The sequence below is a fragment of the Bufo gargarizans genome, chromosome 1 (assembly GCF_014858855.1).
Source record: "Bufo gargarizans isolate SCDJY-AF-19 chromosome 1, ASM1485885v1, whole genome shotgun sequence".
Lineage (NCBI taxonomy): Eukaryota > Metazoa > Chordata > Amphibia > Anura > Bufonidae > Bufo > Bufo gargarizans.
Genome location: NC_058080.1, coordinates 630,425,680 through 630,449,505, shown reverse-complemented (window position 1 = coordinate 630,449,505; position 23,826 = coordinate 630,425,680). Strand labels below are relative to the sequence as shown.

Here is a 23,826-nt window from a genome sequence, read left to right as displayed (position 1 = left end):
CTAGCTGCAGCACCGATGTGCATTCTGACAGAAGCATTGCGCTGCTGTCAGATTACACGCAAGTCGGTGTATGCGGCGCTGCAAGACGGGATTTTCTCCTCTGCAGTGACAGATACGTTTGCCGAGGCATACGAGCTGAGGAGGAGGCGGCGTTCCTATGCTTTGGCAAGCACTTTGTATATATATATATATAAAAAAAAAATAAAAAATCCCGGCAATGATTTATTCATCCACATCGATTGATGTGAATGGAGAAATCTGGTTTGCCAGGGCATACGAGCTAAGTGGGTATGGATGTAGGGCGGAGCTCCTATGTCCTGGCAGACGCCTTTCCCCTCCATTATTTTTTTTTGGCAGAGATTTTTTCATCCACATTGATCGATGCGAATGAAGAAATCTGTGCCGTTCATTTTTTTCTTTCAGCCCAGAGGCTGAACGGAAAAAAAAATCTCATTACCTGTATGCTCAATATAAGGAGAATAGCAGAAACTCCTAATGCTGGCCATACATGTAATGATTGCGGAGACCCTCAAATGCCAGGGCAGTACAAACACCCCACAACTGACCCCATTTTGGAAAGAAGACACCCCAAGGTATTTGCTGAGGGGCATATTGAGTCCATGAAAGATTTAAATTTTTGTCCTAAGTTAGCGGAAAGTGAGACTTTGTGAGAAAAAAAAATAATAATCAATTTCCGCTAACTTATGCAAAAAAAAAAAAAATTCTATGAACTTGCCAGGCCCCTCATTGGATACCTTGGGGTGTCTTCTTTCCAAAGTGGGGTCACATGTGGGGTATTTATACTGCCCTGGCTTTTTAGGGGCCCTAAAGCGTGAGAAGAAGTCTGGGATCCAAATGTCTAAAAATGCCCTCCTAAAAGGAATTTGGGCCCCTTTGCGCATCTAGGCTGCAAAAAAGTGTCACACATCTGGTATCGCCGTACTCAGGAGAAGTTGGGGAATGTGTTTCGGGGTGTCATTTTACATATACCCATGCTGGGTGAGAAAAATATCTTGGTCAAATGCCAACTTTGTATAAAAAAATGGGAAAAGTTGTCTTTTGCCAAGATATTTCTCTCACCCAGCATGGGTATATGTAAAATGACACACCAAAACACATTCCCCAACTTCTCCTGAGTACGGCGATACCAGATGTGTGACACTTTTTTGATGCCAAGGTGGGCAAAGGGGCACATATTCCAAAGTGCACCTTTCGGATTTCACCGGTCATTTTTTACAGATTTTTATTGCAAAGTACTTCTCACACATATGGGCCCCTAAATTGCCAGGGCAGTATAACTACGCCACAAGTGACCCCATTTTGGAAAGAAGACACCCCAAGGTATTCCGTGAGGGGCATGGCGAGTTCCTAGAATTTTTTATTTTTTGTCGCAAGTTAGTGGAATATGAGACTTTGTAAGGAAAAAAGAGAAAAAAAAAAAATCATCATTTTCCGCTAACTTGTGACAAAAAATAAAAAATTCTAGGAACTCGCAGTGCCCCTCACGGAATACCTTGGGGTGTCTTCTTTCCAAAATGGGGTCACTTGTGGCGTAGTTATACTGCCCTGGCAATTTAGGGGCCCAAATGTGTGAGAAGTACCTTGCAATCAAAATGTGTATAAAATGGCCTGCAAAATCCGAAAGGTGCACTTTGGAATATGTGCCCCTTTGCCCACCTTGGCAGCAAAAAAGTGTGACACATCTGGTATCGCCGTACTCAGGAGAAGTTGGGGAATGTGTTTTGGGGTGTCATTTTACATATACCCATGCTGGATGAGAGAAATATCTTGGCAAAAGACAACTTTTCCCATTTTTTTATACAAAGTTGGCATTTGACCAAGATATTTTTCTCACCCAGCATGGGTATATGTAAAATGACACCCCAAAACACATTCCCCAACTTCTCCTGAGTACGGCGATACCAGATGTGTCACCCTTTTTTGCTGCCAAGGTGGGCAAAGGGGCACATATTCCAAAGTGCACCTTTCGGATTTCACTGGTCATTTTTTACTTTTGATTGCAAAGTACTTCTCACACATATGGGCCCCTAAATTGCCAGGGCAGTATAACTACGTCACAAGTGACCCCATTTTGGAAAGAAGACACCCCAAGGTATTCCGTGAGGGGCATGGCGAGTTCCTAGAATTTTTTATTTTTTGTCGCAAGTTAGTGGAATATGAGACTTTGTAAGGAAAAAAGAGAAAAAAAAAAATCATCATTTTCCGCTAACTTGTGACAAAAAATAAAAAATTCTAGGAACTCGCCATGCCCCTCACAGAATACCTTGGGGTGTCTTCTTTCCAAAATGGGGTCACTTGTGGCGTAGTTATACTGCCCTGGCAATTTAGGGGCCCAAATGTGTGAGAAGTACCTTGCAATCAAAATGTGTAAAAAATGGCCTGCAAAATCTGAAAGGTGCACTTTGGAATATGTGCCCCTTTGCCCACCTTGGCAGCAAAAAAGTGTGACACATCTGGTATCGCCGTACTCAGAAGAAGTTGGGGAATGTGTTTTTGGGTGTCATTTTACATATACCCATGCTGGATGAGAGAAATATCTTGGCAAAAGACAACTTTTCCCATTTTTTTATACAAAGTTGGCATTTGACCAAGATATTTTTCTCACCCAGCATGGGTATATGTAAAATGACACCCCAAAACACATTCCCCAACTTCTCCTGAGTACGGCGATACCAGATGTGTCACACTTTTTTGCTGCCAAGGTGGGCAAAGGGGCACATATTCCAAAGTGCACCTTTTGGATTTCACCGGTCATTTTTTACACATTTTGATTGCAAAGTTCTTCTCACACATTTGGGCCCCTAAATTGCCAGGGCAGTATAACTACCCCACAAGTGACCCCATTTTGGAAAGAAGACACCCCAAGGTATTCCGTGAGGGGCATGGCGAGTTCCTAGAATTTTTTATTTTTTGTCGCAAGTTAGTGGAATATGAGACTTTGTAAGAAAAAATAAAAAAAATAAAATCATCATCATTTTCCGCTAACTTGTGACAAAAAATAAAAAGTTCTATGAACTCACTATGCCCATCAGCGAATACCTTAGGGTGTCTACTTTCCGAAATGGGGTCATTTGTGGGGGTTTTCTACTGTTTGGGCATTGTAGAACCTCAGGAATCATGACAGGTGCTCAGAAAGTCAGAGCTGTTTCAAAAAGCGGAAATTCACATTTTTGTACCATAGTTTGTAAATGCTATAACTTTTACCCAAACCATTTTTTTTTTTGCCCAAACATTTTTTTTTATCAAAGACATGTAGAACAATAAATTTGGCGAAAAATTTATATATGGATGTCTTTTTTTTGCAAAATTTTACAGCTGAAAGTGAAAAATGTCATTTTTTTGCAAAAAAATCGTTACATTTTGATTAATAACAAAAAAAGTAAAAATGCCAGCAGCAATGAAATACCACCAAATGAAAGCTCTATTAGTGAGAAGAAAAGGAGGTAAAATTCATTTGTATGGTAAGTTGCATGACCGAGCGATAAACGGTGAAAGTAGTGTAGTGCCGAAGTGTAAAAAGTGCTCTGGTCATGAAGGGGGTTTCACCTAGCGGGGCTGAAGTGGTTAATAAACTTTAAATTTTTGTCATTTTTTTCTTTTTTCTTTTGGCAGTATTATGCCATTGAAAATACACATAAAACTCCTATAGAGATAGGTAATACACTGCCAGTTTATGGCTGTTGTGAGGGAAAAATGTCACTCATCCCCCGCCTCTCTATGACTGCAGTGAAAGGTCAAAGTGAGAAAGTGAAGTGAAGCTGTTTGCCATGCTAAAAGTACAAACAAGCGAGGAAGTTAAAGAAGTCGGAACAGAAAGCAGAATACATGGAGTGAGTTCAAAAACGTATATCCAGAAAATCATTCACCTTTTTTTTGTAAAACTAAAATACATAGAACGTTCCAATATATTCTTGTTAATATGCAATAAAAAGGTTTGATGGTGATATCACTTTAAGTGGTCTATTGCTTATTTGGTGTCTTAAAATAAGTCAAAACCTTGGTTCCATTTGGCATACCTCCCAACCTGATTTTGGTGGCTATCCCTTGGCCCCGGGAGGGCTGTGACATTTCAAATATACCTGTATGCATCGCTCAGGATGCAGATACAGTTAAATACAGTGGTGAAGCAGAGAGCTGTCAGCTTCCTGCTCCATTATTCCCCAGGCTGTGCCCAGGCTCTTCCCAGCAGAAGGCACAATGCAATGACATCATCATCACCCCCCTATGCGCTCTCCTGCTCAGCTGCATTGCATCGCGCCTGCTGTTGGAGAGAGCATGATGTGCTCTCCAGAACTAGATATTACTGAATTTGGTTAATACTATAGGGGCAGCACTACTGTAAGGGGGCTACTGAGGGGGCAACACTACCGTAAATGATCATAACTACTGTGTGGGGGCACTAAGGGGGCAGCACTACTGTAAGGAGGCAACACTACCTACCGTAAGTGATCATAACTACTGTGTGAGGGTACTAAGGGGGCAGCACGACTGTAAGGAGGCAGTACTAATATAAATGGGGCATTAAGGGAGCATTCAACTATGATGGGGCATAACTACTGTATGGGGGCGCCAAGGAGAGATAACTACTGTGTGTGGACACTAAGTGCTTTCTTCTACTGTGCAGGAGTGCTAAGGGGGCATAAATGCTGTGTGGGGGCACAAGGGGGGCAAAACTACTAGGTGGAGGCACTAAGGGAGCAATCAACTGTGTGGGGACACTAAGGGGGTATCACTACTGTGAAGTGTGCATTAAAAAGGCATTATACTGTGAATGGGGCATAACTACTGTGTGGGAGCACTAAGGGAGCATAACTACTGCATAGGGGCACTTTACAGTGTGGGGGCACAAAGGAAGAATAACTACTGTGTGTGGGCACCAAGGGGGCTTCACTACTGTGGAGTGGCACTAATAGAGCATTCTTCTGTGTAGGGGCACTAAGGGATTATTCTACTATTTGAGGTCCATGGGGGGGGGGGGGCAGAACTACTGTGTGAGAAAACAAAGAGGATTGGGGGGGGGGATTGGGAGTGTATAGATAGGCATTTGGTGAAGGCGTGGCATGGGTAAAAAAAAATTGGCACAGTGTGCTACGTGCATCGTTGCTGTTGTCCCTCCTTAGAGTTTGGAAAAGTTGAGATATACAGTATGCATCTAGTCTTTGCTGGTGATTCCGCTACTTATTTAGCTCTGCATGAGCTATGATCAGCGAATCCATTTTATTTGCACTATTTAATGAAAGTCTGAGATGCAATTTCTGTCTCCTTAGAGATTCCTTCTCTCTCTACTCTGCAGCTCTGCTTGTTTAGATTGGTAGCAGTGTGTAGGCACAAGGGCAGCACAAGCTATGTGCATCTCCTTAGAAAGCTCCTTAGGCTACCTACAAACAAAGGGGCACTTTTACTAACCTATTTACCCCACTTTTGTGGCGTAAATAGGTGGCACATTTTCTCCCACGCCATTTGTGCAGCAAAATGTGCAACATTTCTCCTTTCATGACGCAATACAAATGGCGAGAAAAGGGCAACATTTATCTTTCTTCATGACATTATTTTTGCGCCGCTCTTGATAAATGTCCCCTAAAGTATGGTTGAGGAACCTGGACAAAAATGTATGGACGTCCCCTACAAAAATGAACGTTCCTGGACATAAATGTATGGATGTTCCATTTTGGGGAGGTAGAAAATGGCAACACTGCCCAGGGGTGGATTGGGAACTCAAAGTGGCTCTGGGAAAAATCATAGAAGTGGCCCAATGTTGTAGGCGGTGCCAAACTAGCAGAAGGTGTGGCCAAGCCAGGTAGGCGGGGTATTGCAGGGCAATCTGTAGTTTTTATTTATACCATTTTGGAATATGCCTTTGTGATTATTTTTTCATCCTCAGTTTTGATATATATTTTTTCATTATGGAGTTCACCGCACAATGATCTTCATTTTTTATAATGTTTTATAGTTTTGAAAACTTTTTTCACTTATTTTAAGGGCTGTTTCACATGACCATGTCCATTGCAGCAATTGCGCTCTGAGTGTGAGCGTGATCCTCCGCTCTGGACTTGCAGGAGAGCACAGCGTTATCATGACTTATAATGCTATGTGCCTCTTCCTGACCTAACTTCTACAGGATCATACTGACAGCTTTATGTCACTAGGATTCTGTAGGAATAAGGTAATCAGAGGCACATACCATTATAAATCATGATAATGCCATGCGCTCCTGCCAGTCCAGAACGGAAGTATCACGCTCACACACGGAGCGTGATTCCCGCAATGGACTCGCTTGTGTGAAACAGTCCTAAGTCACCCTAGGGGATTCTTACATGCGATCGCTGCTCCCACAGACTGCACATGTATGGTGGAGGTCAATAAGAGGTTAAAATAAAAGTAATTTCCGCATATAACTAGGGTCTTGAGCATTATAACAGTGATTGAGAACACCCGTGTATTTAAAAGATTTATCTCCCTTTTATCCAAATTGTCACTGATAGGTTTTAAACCAAGGACCCTTCTGTATCAGAGGCAATAGACTTACCATCTGAGTCACAGGCTTGACAGCTTTGTGTGAGTGGATTTTCTCTAAATAAAAACCTTTATTAGTATTCCTATACAATGTACTGGTATCTACAAATATCTGTATACCAGCAAGTCTAATTTATTTACTAATCAAAAAATGTAATGGAGCAAAATAATTAACAATAAATATATATGTAATTTATTTTCTTCCATTACATTTGTCTGTTTACTAAATAAACTCTTTTGTGCTACCCCAGGATTGGAAATCATGTGTGAGAGACTGTTGTCTTATAAGGTGTGCTACAGAGCACACTGTGACCAGCTAGAGGGATTTTTCCAACTAAAATGTCCTGCTATATAGAGCATTGTACAAGAATACTAATGCAGGTTTTTATTTAGAGAAATTATTTTCTATACTATTTTCTATACTAGCAGTGTGCCCCGTGTGTGTGTAATTTATTTTGTTCCATTACATTTTTGTGATTTACATGATTGTGGTTATTAAATAATTACTAATAATAACTATATTAGGCTTATATTGTTATCACAATGTCCTGGTATATATAAAGATGTATCTGTAGATACCAGTACATTGTATATTAATACTAATAAAGGATTTTAGTTAGAGAACGTATTCTCCCAGACTGCAGTGTGCTCTGTAGCACAACTGGTGAGGGCTCTTTCTCTTAGGCTACATGCACATGACCGTTGTTTTGGTCCACATCCAAGCCGCAGTTTTTGCGGCTTGGATGCGGACCTATTCACTTCAATGGGGCTGTAAAAGATGCGGACAGTACTCTGTGTGCTGTCCGCATCCTTTGTTCCGTTCTGTAGTCCGCAAAAAAAATATAACCTGTCCTATTGTCCATTTTGCGGACAAGAATAGGCTGTTATATTAATGGCTCTCCGTGCCGTTCCGCAAATTGTGGAATGCACACGGATGCCATTAGTGTTTTGCGGATCCGCAAAACACACAACGGTCGTGTGCATATAGCCTAAACCAGAAGATTGTATGTTTGAACCCCTCTGGTGATAGTTTCAAAGTAGAGTCAGGCAATGTTTTAAACATTCAGGGGTATCCCCATACACTTTCAGACTGTTGACAGTGTTTGGGGATACCCCCAAGGATGATTATATATATGGAGTCAGGCAGGGAACTCCTAAGCAAAGCAAGAGTGGATACCATGTTACGGCCCACTGCTTCTGAAAGGCAGTCGGCCCATCCAGGTAAGGTACGTTGCCAATCCGCCCCTGGTACTACCCAAATAATAGCACTTTTCTCAGTATTAAGTAAAAGTACAATATATCATCCATATAACATAGTTTTCTAATGCCTACATGATTGGTGTCATGCAGTAAACACAGGTAAAATGGCCAAATAATTCCACATATGGCACCATAATATAAATTCAAGATTATCTGCTAAGTAGATAGCCCAAATGTCATAAATGGTCGGAGGCAGTTTGTGGCCCTACATGAGGGGCCAGGGTGGTTAGTTCTTTTGCTCTTGGTCCTACTACTGATCCAAATATGGACAGGTGTCATAAACTTTCTTTCTTAAAGGGTTTTTCTTTAAATAAGATAAAATAAGATAAGATATTAAGTGGTGATGATGAGGATAGTAGTAGTACTCATTTATACTCACAGGAGTCAGGTAAAGGAAATGTAAATCTCTTCAGCGCTGAGCACAGGTCTCTTGCTGCACAACCTTTAGACTCCGATCTCCCATTTACGTCACTCGTAGTACAGCACATCTCGCCCACACAGCATTGTTGTTTGGATTTTGTCGCAGGGTGGGGGAGCCATAGGACCAGGTGGTAAAGCATGAGAGCTATTGGCAGATAAAATGAAGTAGAAAATACATCCTAGTTTCATCTCACAACAATCTGCCATACCAGAAGAAACAGAAATATTTCTTAAAAAAAAAAAATAGATGGTTAATTTCAATCTGACAATTGGAACACTTGACCAGCCTTGCATCATTAAAAAAGTAGCAATGTTACATTGTGTGGCATATGTATTATTGGAGTTAATATGTTAGAACACTTTAATTGGTGGTTAAGGCTGAATCCTGACTTTCTCATTTTATATGGAAGAAAACGAATTTAATTGCTTCTTATTTATGTGTAACCACACACGTATACTGTATACTTAGTAATACATAGTGCAGAATATGCTTAGGTTAGGGATTAAAACAATATGGAATAAAAGCATGAAGAAAACAAACATACTTTGAGGGTGATTCATGTGATTTGGTTTAATATAATTATCCAAGTCTGAAAGCCTGAATTTATTGTTAATTGTAATTTAATTATTGCTGATTAAAAGGAAACATCCATGAAAAAAGATTGACTCATTTACATTATAAATGCACAGTATCTCCGAAGAGGATGTCCAGGACTTACCAAAGACCTATCCTTAGGTCGGTGGAAGTACAACTCCCGACGTCCCTGCTGTTTTGCTTTCACAGACTACAACACCAGAACTAGGCACTAGAACTACACTGTGGCTCCATACATATACACATGGCTTAATACAGTTGCAAGAAAAAGTATGTGAACCCTTTGGAATGATATTGATTTCTGCACAAATTGGTCATAAAATGTGATCTGATCTTCATCTAAGTCTATCTGCACTGTGAATGTTTACATGGTGTGTTCAATAAAAACATGGTAACATTTAATTCTTTGTGTGTTATTAGGTTAAGCAGACTGTGATTGTCTACTGTTGTGACTTAGATGAAGATCAGATCACATTTTATGACCAATTTGTGCAGAAATCCATATCATTCCAAAGGGTTCACATACTTTTTCTTGCAACTGTATGTGCCATTTTCAAGGGCGGACTGGCCATAGACCCTACAGGGAATTTTCCCGGTGGGCCGATGACCCATAGGGCCACCCAGAACTGCCGTTAGCCTGGTACATACTACTAGGGGAACCATAAGGGTCATTATTAGAGCACGTCCAGGCAGCTCTAGGCTGCTCCATATCCATATTAGACACAATTGGAGGAAGATAACAGAACGTGGCAGCTATTGATGACCACCATAGAGGAGCAGCTCCTTAGGAGGTATTTTGCCCTGCACTGTGGCATTACTGACCCTGCCAACTTGTGCTGGCCCCAATCTACTTGTGTTGTCCCGCCTTTTGTTAATTTGGACCCACCTACAACATTGGGGCCACTTTTAGGGTTTTTTCCAGGGCTACTTTAAGTTTTAAGTCCACCCCTGGCCATTTTGCTCTAAATTTTGGAACAAAATTCTGTCATAAAGTAAGACAACTGATACTGTACTTGTATGTGGTATGAACTAGAAAGTCTGCTGGTTTTACACATTCTAACCAGCCACCAATTATCAAGAAGGAAGCATTGCTTCCCAACAATTGACTGCTCGCTCAGAGCAGGTAAAGAGCGCCACTTACTGTTTAGTCATGCATTCTGAGGGGAGAGAGATCAGTTCAGGATGCCTCAGGATATCTTCCGTTCATCAGCATTCTGTTTTGTGACCGGTTATAAAAACAGGAAAAAAAACAGAGCCTAAAAAAAATCGGATCTGTCACCCATTGACCCCCGGATCCATTTTTTTTTTCGTTTTTATTTCACGCAACCACATCCTAATGGAAAGGATGTTTCCTGATGTGCAAGATAAAAACTGATCCATTTAATTGCGGTATTGAGATCCTCTGCCGAATCTCAATACCGGAATTACCAATGCAAGTGTGAAAGTAGCCTAAGAACAGCTGAAACATGCAGACACTCTCCTGAACATGGCCAGTGCCTTCTGAAAGCCACAATACTTTATTTATCACAAGCTTCATGGAGGGAGCATATGTTATTTCCCCCTAAATGCAGTGCAGCCACGATATTCCTGCCAATGTCACTGACGCTGACCACCTTGCTCAGTTGTAACTGACAAGGAGACATCCAGTGGGATATTTTCTGCTTGATCCACTGTAGCAACTGATCCGCTTCTCTCATCCAGGCTCATCAGTTCTAAGACAGCATGGCAATGCTTCAGTTTACACATATGATAGGAGTGGAACACTCTGTCCTGTTTTATTGGCAATGAGAGGATGTCTATTGCAGATGACATGGAGTAGGTGGATAAGCACTTGGAGTGGGAACTAGACCGACACTAACATGGAGGTGTCAATAAGACCTGGCCTCATCGCTGAGGTGTAGCGTCATCGCTACCCCGCAAAACTCTGACTCAGTAGAAAGATACGTACTATCCGTGCCTGTGGTCAAGGTGTCAATAGTACCATGCAACATGCCACAGAGCGACAATTCTAAGACGTGGCCCACGTTCTCCCCCACATGAAAGTATAAGGCAGAGATGGCTATTTTGTAGAAATAGTGGCAGCCAGGTGTTTTCCATCAAGGCTGAGTGCACACCATAAGTTCCGTAAAGGCTTTGGAATCCAGTTAGTGGTGTGGCAATGACTACACCACCAGTAACTTGGCCAGGTGGGAGATCAGCTTGCACACAAGCAGATTTCTGAGTGCTTATAGTTGTCTACCGGCCACACACTCCATTATGGATGACTGATGACAGTGCAGAGGAGGAGTCTGAGCAGGAGAAGAAACAGTTGATGATGATGACAAGGACACTTTACAGCTTGGGGAAGCAAGCTGGCTGCCACAAAGAAGACAAGGAGAAGGAGGATGGACTTGTTCTGATTGGGAATGTTGCCCAGTTCTATTTTCTAACAAGATCTGGTGATGCCATCTCATGTGTTGCAATAGAGCTGTGGTGCCTATGTTTGTGTTTCAACACCCACAGTTGATCATCATCCTGCATATCTTGCACATGGCAGTGGTTTTCTCAGCAGTTACTTTGGAGAAAAATTGCACATGACAGATACCCACACAGAACAATGATAAAGGGGGGCGTAGCTTGCTCATGGCGGAGTAGGATGTGTGGAACTGCAGCTCTCCCTCCACTTCTGCCTTTACAGCTATCCAACTACCATTCCTGACCAACACACCGGCAAGATGGGTCGCAAAATTGCCAAGGGCACCTCTAACACCAGCCAACAGCCCGACATTGCCGGTATCCAGAAGTTCTTTGGATTCCAAACACTTGCAACAGGGCCTCCGGCTTCACCAAAGATGGCCACCGGCGTGTCTTCTCCAGCATCAGATCATAGCATGCTCTCCTCTCCTCCCAAAATAGACCCAGGGAGCCCCTTCTCATGCACTTTTGCTGCAGGATGGGACCTTTGGGTCCAACTTTAGGCTCTGCCTACAAAAGAGGACTTAGAAAAATCTGTTTTTTGGGCTGGAGCAGACATACCACGCGAAGATGGAGGTATTAAAAAGGGAAATAAAGCATTTGGGCCACTGTGTAGAAGCCTCAGAAAAGACACAGGAGGCTATGCACACCCATTCAGATGACCACCAGAAGGTACTGCAGGCCCACTCTCAGCCTATAACTCAACTATTGTCCCACCTGAACAAAATATAGACAACCGCCACTGCAAGAATAACTTGCGGATAAGAGGGGTTGCTGAAACTGTCCAGGCAGGTGACCTAGAGGCCACGATCCAGACTCTGTTTGACTCCTTGCTGAATAGCACAATTGCACCGCATACACAGGACTTTGGGCCCCAGACCAACTGATGCGTCTAGACCTAGAGACATAGTATGCCAGGTGCACTTCTTCAAAATAAAGGAGGACATTCTGAGGGCTGCTCACCAGTCAGAGAAGTTGGAGGTTGGGAGCGCATCTATCCAGATCCTGCCCAATCTATCTAGAAGGAAATTGCAGCTGCGTTGGGCGGTGAAGCCCATTCTCACTCTTCTGAAGGAAAAGGATATTACTAGAGATGAGCGAATCGAAGCTGAAGTGGAATTTCCTCACGGTTCGTGGTAACAAATCGCAATTTTCCTAAAATGGCGGCTACACGTGTGAGGACTGAGGACATGGGGCAAGTAACTCTGGGAAGGCAGGATCACCCAGATTGACATGCCTGCATACAGCCAATCAGCAGCCAGCCAGCCCTGTGATGTCACAGCCCTATAAATACGGCAGCCATTTAAGATTCTGCCATTTTCCAGCGTTCAGAGTGCAGGGACAGACGAGTGAAGGTGCTAGGGACAGCAAGTGGAAAAACTATTGTGAAAAAAAAAAAAGACAAAAAAAAAAACGATTTCTAAGTGCAGGGTAAGGATAGGGAGGAATCATTTCACAGCATCTTAGTGTAGGGAGAGACGTCAGAAGGTGCTAGGGACATTGATAGGAAAGTGATTTACAAGTGCAAGGAATGATTTTTTGGGGATCCAAATAGTCATTAGACAGCTCTGTCATTCAAGCTATTTGTTATTGGGCTGCAAGTGTTATGTTGAAAAGCCTTTAGTGGCGTATATCTTAACATCAGTACTACAAGAAAAATATATACGCATTTCACTTCTGCAGTTATTTCTGGTGAAAGCGTATAGTGGCGTATTTCAGTAAAAAGATCAGAGTTTGCCCTGGAAAAAGCTGTCCTGCCCCGCCTGTAGTGTAGTATCAGAGCTGGTGTTTAGTGCGGCAGGGGTCATAGTTACCCCAAGGGGAACTCGCCTGTCTACCCAAAATGTAAAGAGACTGACCTTTGTCAAGATGAATCAAGCGTGGATCAGCCAGGATTTCCAACCACCAATTCCTGATGCATCAGACTAGATAATCCATGGTGCCACACCAACACTTTGATACAAGAGACCGGTTTCTTCTGACTACCTGCCTCAACTAATATTTTGATGCTGCAACCCACCTGATGCCACACATATGATGCCAAGTGCTCCTTATTTCACCAGACTTTGTCAGCAGGTACTGGTATTGCCACCCACCACCCCACTCTGTTACCGGGTCACTTTGTGGTCTCCTGAAGCAGCTGCTGCTGCCATCTCCAAACTATGTCACCTTGCCACTCTGTGGTCTCCTCATGCTGCTGCCATATCCAAACTATGTCACCTTGCCATTCTGTGGCCTCCTGATGCTGCCATCTCCACACTAAGTCACCTTGCCACTCTCGATAAGTGCCCAGACCCTGATGGATTCATACCCCACTTCTACAAGATTTTCCTGGATGATGTCTCTAACCCTCTTATTAGAATGTGCAACTCTCTCACTGATGGTTCCTCCTTCCCCCCTCAGGCGTTGACTGCACATATATGCGTAATTCCTAAACCAGGCAAAGATCCCCATGTCTGTAGTAACTACTGGCCAATATTATTGATATGTGAAGATATATGCAAAAATTCTGGCCAATAGACTGAACATCATTATGCCTTCTTTAATACATAGCGACCAGATAGGCTTTGTCCCGGGACAGGAAACAAGAGACAACACAATACGCTCTCTGGCCCTTATTGCGTGGGCTCCGACGACCGCTTCCCCCCTTTGTCTTCTCTCGATCAATGCTGAAAAAGCCTTTGACCGGTTGGATTGGGTCTTCTTGGGAGAAGCCCTGAGATCCTTTGGCTTGGGACCCTGCATGGTAACCCGTATTTTTGCTCTATATAATAACCCTAGAGCTCAGGTTCGAGTCAATGGCTCTTTGTCCTCCAGCTTTCTGATACATAACAGTACCAGACAGGGGTGCCCACTCTCCCCACTGTTATACATCATGGTCATGGAGTTCCTGGCTAGGGCCCTCAGGGCTAATGAATCTATCAGAGGAGTCAAACTGGGGGAACTGGAGTCCAAGATATCTATATATGCAGATGACCTCCTCATTTACTGTTCTAACCCGGTTATTGGTTTCCCCAATATTTTGAAGGAGTTCTCGACCTTTGGAGACCTTAGAAACTTTAAAGTAAACCTCTACAAATCCGAGATATTTAACATAACTATACCTGCTAGTACTGTATCTATGTTGCAGTCTTTTTTTCCCTTTCAGTGGGCAAAGGGACATATCACTTACTTGGGCACTGCTATCCCCTCACGATTAGCTGATCTCTTACTCTACAAACCCCCCCCCTTTATTGAGGACATTAAGAAAGATCTCTAGTCTTGGAAGACAATACCTTTATATTGGTTTGGGAGGATTCATACACTAAAAATGAATATTCTTCCATGGATATTATATTTCTTTAGAGCTATCCCCATCCCCTCACCAACTGAATTCTTTAGCGCCTTTCGATCGATTTTCCTGGACTTTGTATGGGCAGGCACATCCCCAGACTAGGTATATGTTTCCTGACCTGTTTTGAGCTTGGGGGGGTCTTCCTGATCTACAACTTTACCACAAAACCGCAATCTTTTCATATGTCCTAGATTGGTTCCATGTTGGGTCAAGATCTGCTCTGGATTAAAAAGTCAAACAGACCCCCACACCTTCCATCGCTGACAGCGGGAATATTGCAAGTCTGGGATAGATATGCGGTGTCCCTAGGTCTTATTACCCGTCCAGGACCCCTGACTCCTGTGTTTGATAACCTGGACTTCCTCCTCAGAGTGGGGCAACTGGCGATTTTGGGTCTTCCTAAGGGGACAATCGTCGGATGCATCACTTTCTCAGGGACTCAGCCGTGCGCCACCTTGACTCATTCCCTGGAGCAGTAGTGGGCCATGGTATCAATATGCCAGATTCAAAAGCTTTCTCTCTTCTCTGGGCCTCCTCTTGACTCTCTCTAGAGACCTCACCCCTTTTGAATCTATCTGCATTCAATCCACTTCAACCATGCATCAGGTGTCTCTGGTCTACGGATTGCTCCAGGAAAACGGGGGAACCCCATCTTCCCTGCCTTATGTATTGGCATGGGAAAGAGAGTTGGGGAGCTATTTCTCCTCGGACCAGTGGGAGAAAGCATTCATTTTGTCGCACAAGTCATCCATTAGCTGTAGACTCCAGGAGAAGAACTTTAAAATCCTATCCAGATGGTACAGGACTCCTGCGCTCCTTCGCTCATTCTACCCCTCATGTCCGGATCTGTGTTGGCGCTGTGGCAAGATGGTGGGTACTATGTCCCACATCTGGTGGCAATGTGATCGTGTGGCACTCTTCTAGAGGGCTTTGAATGATTTGTACAACCAGTTGAGTGGCAGAGCCTTGCAATGGACCCTTGAGGAGGCTGTGCTATCTATTATCCCAGGTTCCATCTCTACCCTGAAAATGGGCCTTCTTAGATTCTATTTGAAGGCCGCTCGTCTGGTTGTACCTAGATATTAGAAATCCCCCGATACACCACCCCTTAGAGAGTGGCTAGACACATTTGAGATGATCCATAAAATGGAGAAACTATCAGCAGAAGATGAGGGAGTAGATGAGAGATACCTTAAAACTTGGACCCCTTGGATTCTTTTTAAAGGTTCACAAGCCTTTCGCAATTGGTTGGCTCGGGCTGATGTTCGGACCTAAGTCCTATGCTTTTGATTTTGTTTTTTTTCATTTTCTTTTCAGAAGATACAGTATGCCAGGAAGTATATCCCCCTCTTCCCTCCCCTTCCACTTTTCTCACTCCCCCACAACAAAGTGTATGATCTTATATTTCACAATCCTCTCATGCATGATAATTATTATTATCCTTCATGTAAGATATGCAAAATCTATATTATTCTGAACAGATATTATTTATACAATGCTGTACCATGACAGTAAGCTGATACACTTCAGAGCTGTTATATATTGTTCTTTTCTTTGTCTTTTTCAATAAAAGTATTTAAACAACAGAGCTACATTTTGACAGTTGAAGTTTTGGCCATGTAGCCTCTGCTCTTTATTGCCGCTAAGGCCACCACCCTCCTCTTTTGATGTCAGCTCCTCCTCATCACCTAAATCTGACTCCCAGGTCCTGTACAATGAAAAATCATCATCATCACACTCCCTGCCACTTTAAACAGACTGTGATATGCGATCATGGGCTCCTTGGCCCACCTCACGATTCCCTCTTCTGTTTTTTCCCCAAGTGCCACTGTCACCATGGCTACCAGTGCCCCTACCACCACCACCATGGCTGCACGTGTGACTACTACTACAACCACCAACACAGCTATGCATTTGAGCCATCAAGTCCCCCTGCCTCCCCCTGAACCTGCTCCTCATGTGGTTCAAATGTTGACTGTTCTCGCACTAAAATAAGATTATCTGCACACTTCTATTTGGTAGAAAAATTGCAACAGGATCTTTGGGAAACAATACAAGCCTAATTAGATTTCCCCTGGCTGCAACCAAACTATACACTGGTATTCATGCACTGAAATAAGAGCAGTGTATGCATCAAAATATATCCTGCTGGTGATGCTGCGATATATGCCTATAAGAAGAGTAGAAGCTTTGCAACAGGTTTTTGGACAATTCTGGCTCATATACAGAAAAAAAAATTAGTACTGTCTCCTTAAAATCTCAGCTACAGCAGCCCTCACTAAGACACCCATTACCTGAACTGCCTCTATGGTGTCCCAAATAATAAATCCTGACTTTTAGCCTAGTAATTTAATCTACCTAACTAAATATATCTTCTTCACTATCCCTACACTGTCCCTGCAAGACCCTAAAATGTCTGTCTTCTTGTGTGTCCACATGTCCTGAAACACCAGTGGCTGTGCTCAGAATGGTTTCTGTGCTTCAGAGCTACCATAGAGCCTGATAGACTGGCCAATGTCATCCCTCCCGATTGGTTGTCAGGCTGACTGCAAAGCAGTGTGGACAAGCCCACCGGCTAGCATCTCCCCCATGCAATCGATTCCAAAGCTCCAAAATGTCACCCTAAGATAAGAGAAAATTGAGATTTAAAAAAAACAAGCAGATAAATAATTCAGATAAAGCAAGCCCTTATCTACAAGTCAGGAATAGATGCTGGAAGCTGTAAATTATTATCTATAATAAGGACAGTAGCTTCTTCAGGGTCCTATATATCACACACAGCAGTACAGGACATGTAGTACCGTACCACACTGTACTGCAAGGAGTAGCTATAGACAACCAATACAGGTGTTTTACCAGAGAAATGGACGTGTTCATTGGTTGGATATTAGTCTGAGATATTGTATGTTGAGTCTAGTTTCAACTTAAAATGGCCCAAGAAAGATAATTGTTAGTCCAAAATATTGTATCCTGAGGCCCTAGTATCTTGAAGGACCACTGTAGTTCAATAATTTAACAACTTAAGAACAACCCCTGTACATATATGTGGAAGTCTGGAGTCACAATGTCACCCGCTCAGGAGCTGAGTGGGCGCCATTGCCACCTGGTTTATGCTGTTTTAAACAATGTTCATAATTGGCGGTATCGCAGATCACAATTAGTACCTCAGATGCTGTAGTTAGTTGTAACAATGGCATATGACTGAGTGGCGAATCCGTGGGAGCACTCCGCTCCCAAGGCCCAAATGACTCCCTCAATCGAGGGAGCCATTTGGTCGCTGTGGCAACCTTGGGCTCTATAAACGAACCGAGCCCTACCACAGCAATGATCCTATGGAGCCCTGCCCCCAACGGTAATTCATTGCAATCTTAGGGAAAAGTGATCAGATGATCATATGTTCAAGTCCCCTAGAGAGACTTTAAAAAAGTAAAAAACTGTTTTTAAAAATATAACAAAAGTTACAAAAAAATAAAAAAAATTCAAATAACCCCCGAAAACACAAAAACAGAAAAATCAATTAGTCCCTAAGGTGTTAATGGAAACCCACATTACGTGCAAGTTCATTATACCTAGATCAACAATTTCTCATTTCCTAGTATCTACAGACACTGTCACAATTGCGTTGTTGTTTTCCGGTATTGAGATCTGGCAGAGGATGTCAATACCGGGGAAAAAAATACAGTTTAGTCCTCATGCATTCTGAATGGAAAGAGATCTGTTCTGGATGCATCAGGATGTCTTGCGTTCCGGCAGCATTCTGTTCTGTGACTGGACAGAAAACCGATGTAAGCTGAAGTTTTGTGTCCGGTCATAAAAATAGAAAAAAACTGATCCGGCACTGAAATGGTGACGGATACGTTTTTTTTGTGGAGCCTAAAAAACAGGATCAGTCACCCATTGACTTTGATTTCACACAACTGAATCCTAACGAAACGGAGGCATCCTGATGTGCAAAATCAAAATAGATCCACGTAATTCCGGTATTGAGATCCTCTGCCGGATCTCAATACCGGAATTCACAAAGCAAGTGTGAAAGTAGCCTTACAAATAGCTTTTTGCTTCTATTTGTTTCCTGACTTGAATGTGGCTGAATACATTTCAACACATTTCCATAATATTTTCTTGCTTCTTTATAAATGATGCTTTACTTTATAGTGAGGAATGACAGAAAGAACATTATGAGAATTAAAGGACAATGGGCCAGCGCCTGAATAAATTGGAAACCCTACTACACAAGCCACACAATCCAGCAGGCAGGGAGAGGATATTTTATCCTGTTATATTCTAGGAATAGGGATAAAGGGCTTTATTTATCAAACTAGTGTAAAGTAGAACTGGCTTAGTTGCCCATAGCCACCAATCAGATTCCACCTTTCATTTTGGACAGCTCCTTTGGAAAATAAAAGGAGGAATCTGATTGGTTGCTATGAGCAACTAAGCCAGTTCTACTTTACACCAGTTTAATAAATGACCCCTAAAGTTTCCCAAAGCTATAACAAAATAAAATAAAAAGAATAAACAATGCAATAGAATTAGAAGAGGCAAAACAACATTACTAAAAGCAGAGCTGTTTTAACACTTTTTGTGCCATCCCCCACCCCATGAGAATTGTTAATTGTTTTGCAATATACACATTCAATTAAATACGACAAGGGTATATTCTCACGTTGCAGAAATAACATTGTGGCAAAACCTGGGTCTCATACCAAAAAAGACCGACAACCTGACCGCTGTGTGGGGATATACCTTAAAGGGCTTCTGTCAGCCCACTAAACCCTTTTTTTTTTTTCCGTTAATATTAATCCCTACACTGCAAGCTCCCTGTACATATGCTAAATATTAATTTTCGTTCAGTAGATATTGTTAAAAATCAAGTTTTATCATATGTAAATTACCTTGCTACCAGCAAGTAGGGCGGCTACTTGCTGGTAGCAGCCGCATCCTCCTCTCATCATGACGCCCCCTCCGCCGTTTGATTGACAGGGCCAGGGAACGGGTTCGTTCTCTGCTGGCCCTGTTCGAATTCAAAATATTGCGCCTGCGCCGTACCTTTCTTTAATCGGTGCAGGCGCACTGAGAGGCGGCCTCTCTCCCGGCCGCTCCATCCTCAATGCGCCTGCGCCGGGTGTGGATGTGACGTCATCGGCGCAGGCGCACTGAGAGGCGGCCTCTCTCCCGGCCGCTCCATCCTCAATGCGCCTGCGCCGATGACGTCACATCTACACCCGGCGCAGGCGCATTGAGGATGGAGCCGCCTCTCAGTGCGCCTGCACCGATTAAAGAAAGGTACGGCGCAGGCGCGATATTTTGAATTCGAACAGGGCCAGCAGAGAACGAACCCGTTCCCTGGCCCTGTCAATCAAACGGCGGAGGGGGCGTCATGATGAGAGGAGGATGCGGCTGCTACCAGCAAGTAGCCGCCCTACTTGCTGGTAGCAAGGTAATTTACATATGATAAAACTTGATTTTTAACAATATCTACTGAACGAAAATTAATATTTAGCATATGTACAGGGAGCTTGCAGTGTAGGGATTAATATTAACGGAAAAAAAAAAAAAGGGTTTAGTGGGCTGACAGAAGCCCTTTAAGAACAGTTCTATCTATTTTGAGGCAATTTTTTGGACTCACAAGTGACAATTCCTCTAACTGGAGCTCTCCTTTTTCTTCTCTGATTTGAGTTATTGGCTCTCGATCTGACTTAGACCGCCATGTTAACTTCTTCCCAGCCATGACTTAATAGTACCTCTGACAATAAAACCAGATAGCCAGTGACTAGTGTTGAGTGAAGAAATCTTCGGATGCTTCATCTGAAGTCGTTTCATTCAAAACTTCAGAATAATACTGTATGGCGATCCATCTCTCTACTTTATTAGAATGTATGGGCTTTGATGAGCCAATGTAAGTTAATCGCAAAGTCACATGTGACTTTATTGAATAACTTCGGTAGTGGACTAGTACCTCGGACCCTGGGCCGAATTTGTTTTCAAATTTTAAAGTGGTTTTCCCCTTTAAAAATCAACTACCGAAGTTATTTAACGAAGTAACGCACGACTTCGCGAATAACAGTTCGGCTCATCGGAGCCCATACATTCTAATACTGTACGGAGACGGATCGCCATACAGTATTATTCCAACGTTTTGAACTAAGCGACTTCAGATGAAGCATCTGAAGCTTGCTTCACTCAGCACTACTAGTGACCCAACCAGTCATAGTGGCACAGATGGTAATAGTGCTCCACACAGTAAAAGTAAGGGTACTTTCACATTAGCGTTTTTCTTTTCCGGCATAGAGTTCCGTCACAGGGGCTCTATACCAGAAAACAACTGATCAGGTATATCCCCATGCATTCTGAATGGAGAGTAATCCGTTCAGGATGCATCAGGATGTATTCAGTTCAGTCTTTTTGACTGATCAGACAAAAGAGAAAGCCGTAGAATGCTACGGTTTTTATCTCCGGCGAAAAAAACTGAAGACTTGCCTGAATGCCGGATCCTGCATTTTTCCCCATGGGAAAATACTGGATCCGTCCTTCCAGTCTGCGCATGCGCAGACCGGTAAAAATGTGAAAAAAGATACAATACGGATTGGCTTCTACCTCACAGGCAGGGGCGGATTGGCCACAGACCTTACAGGGAAATTTCCCGGTGAGTCCTCCTCTCGGTCAGCCATTGGAAGTTTTTGAGGATGGATTTTGTGCTGCTTGAAGTATTTTGTGATGGACTGTGGCATTTGGCTCTGTTGGGGTGGTATAATGTGCCACTATATGGTATTACTGGCCCTGCCTTCCATTAATTTGGAGCTAAATACAAAATGGGGCCACTTTTAGTATTTTTTCCAGGGGCACTTTAAGTTCCCAATACGCCCCTGCTCACACAGTTTTTTTTTTGCCTTCCTCTGGATCAACTTCCAAGATAACAGGATGAACTGGATGGACAGATGTATTTTTTTAGCCTTATAAACTATGTTACTATGTTACAACTGTATTGCCATCCTCAGGCTGGTGATAGAGTTGAATGCTGCAGTGGGGGCGGCAGTATTTTGTGCTGCACTGTTTATTCGGTTCTGCTGGAGTACTGCACTACAGTATGGCAGTATTGGCCCTGCCTACTTATATTGTCCCGCCATCTGTCAATTTGGACCTGCCTACAACATGGGACCACTTTTAAGCTTTTTTTTCCAGGGTCACTTTAAGTTCCCTTGATTGCAATTCTCATTTATTAAGTTTATAAAAGGAGTAAATAGCTGCCTAGTAGTCTAGGTTACCGACATGACAGTACTACAGTATGCCTATTATGCAAACTTTGAAAGTTCTCAACTGTAGCATCCACAGAGCCCCCATAACAGTGACATCCACAGCGCCCCCATAACATTGACAGCCACGATGCCTTATAACAATACCAGTCACTGTGCTCCCATAAAACAATCACATCACCCAGAAAACCCAGTAAAAGCCTCAAGGTTCCCCAAACACTGTTGGCTTGGCGCTATGACAAAAATAGCCACACAACCCGCCACACTGAACCACAACAACACAACCTACAGTGCTCCTATAAGAGTGCCATCTCCACAGCACAGCTAGCGTAACGTAACTTTGATTCACAGGGTCCCATAGCAAAATAAGATAGGGCCCCCTCAACCTAAGAAAAATTAAAACAGCAGCATACATTACAATAATTAACTGTATGTATAATAATATCAGAAAACCCACATTACAGCAAAAAGTTACAATGTTCTTGCACCTGATTGGGCACCCACAACCTCTGGGCCCCATAGCAAGTGCTACGGCAGCTAGGGCTATAGTTACACCCATGCTATCTAGACCATAAATGAGAAACCGCAGCAAAAACGCAAATAGCTTTTGTATTTCTTTATCAAAGTTACTCCTCAACGTTACTCCTATCGATGACTCACAGTCAAAAACACATAAAGTAGTAAAAAGCCCATACTTGACAATAAAGTCCTTTGTGCGTGGGTCTTTGTAGAGGACCCATGTTTCTCTTCAAATATAAAGAGAAAGCTATTTGCGTTTTTCCCATTTATGGTCTGAATTGGAGTCATGTTGGGATATTGATGTATGCACCTTTGTGGTCCTGTTGTGCTATCTACACAGCCAAAGGTTACCCAGTATCTCCTCAGATCAGATTCATATAGCCTATGTGATTCCCATGATACCAGGGTGCTATCAGGGTGTTATACGCACAAAACCTGGGCATTCTGGGAAAGTGGACATGTCTCCAACTTTTATGTGGACACTGCACATTAAGAAACAAATTTGTAATAGCATTACACGTGAAACCCATTTTTCATTCTCCATTAAAGGGAGCCTTCCAGCTTTGAAACACCCCTCAAAATAGAGTAAGTGGTGTAACGCAGAGTCCAGTAAGGCAATTTTTATCTTCACGCTCACTTGCATTCTGACTGTTCTCCAACAAACCAGCAGTAAAATGCATTGAGAGGATTTACACACATAAAGAAGAGGACTCAAAGAGGAGTCCTCTCAATGCATTTTTACTGCTGGTTTGTGGGAGCACAGCGTCAGAATATGAAGATAAAAATTCCATAATTGAACACAGCACCACTTACACTACACACCGCTTACTCTAGTTTGGGGGGGGGAGTTGTTTTGGGGCTGACAGATTCCCTTTACAATTATAGTTGCCGACGGTTCTGAATTTGCAGCCAGTCCCTACAAATTTGGGCTGTCCTGGGCTAGGCGGTCTGATGAAGCTTTAGGACATTCCCGGGGTTGGGCTTAAAAAGTTTACCAATTACTATGTTGGACAGAGACCTGTAAGTATTGTTATAATGCTACTCCAGGCAATAGAGTTATCTCTCCAAGCTTTCCATCTAAATTGGGTTTTCTTACTAGTGGGCAAGTCCAGAGCATAAATGAGCTCATGTTGTGAGTAATGGTTTACAAGCACAATCACTTCAGAGATAGCTGGTGTGTAGGCTTGTTTCCAGTGTCTAGCTATAACTTTCCAGGTAACAGACAAAACATGGGTCCGGACGCTCCTGCAGCGAGGGGGAATAGTGGAGATGCTTATCCCTAAAATAGCTAAAGCACTCTGGACATCATATCAGAGAACTGTGTCCACAACGGGGCAATAAAAAGGCAATACCAGCACATATGCGCTGCTGTTCCCTGCATCCCACATCTTCTACAGCAAAGTGGCCAGGGATAATGTGGGAAAGTCTGTCAGGGGTTAGGTACCAGTGAAATAGAA

At 42.9% G+C, this 23,826-nt stretch overlaps 1 long non-coding RNA gene across 1 annotated transcript in view; it reads right to left on the bottom strand.

Annotated features, from left to right (window-relative positions):
* LOC122935501 overlaps positions 1 to 8,266 on the bottom strand; it is a 32,357-nt gene extending 24,091 nt beyond the window's left edge. The window contains exon 1 of the long non-coding RNA XR_006388795.1: positions 8,174 to 8,266. This is a non-coding gene — a long non-coding RNA (uncharacterized LOC122935501). The remainder of the gene's footprint in view (positions 1 to 8,173) is intronic.
* Positions 8,267 to 23,826: the final 15,560 nt, after the last annotated feature.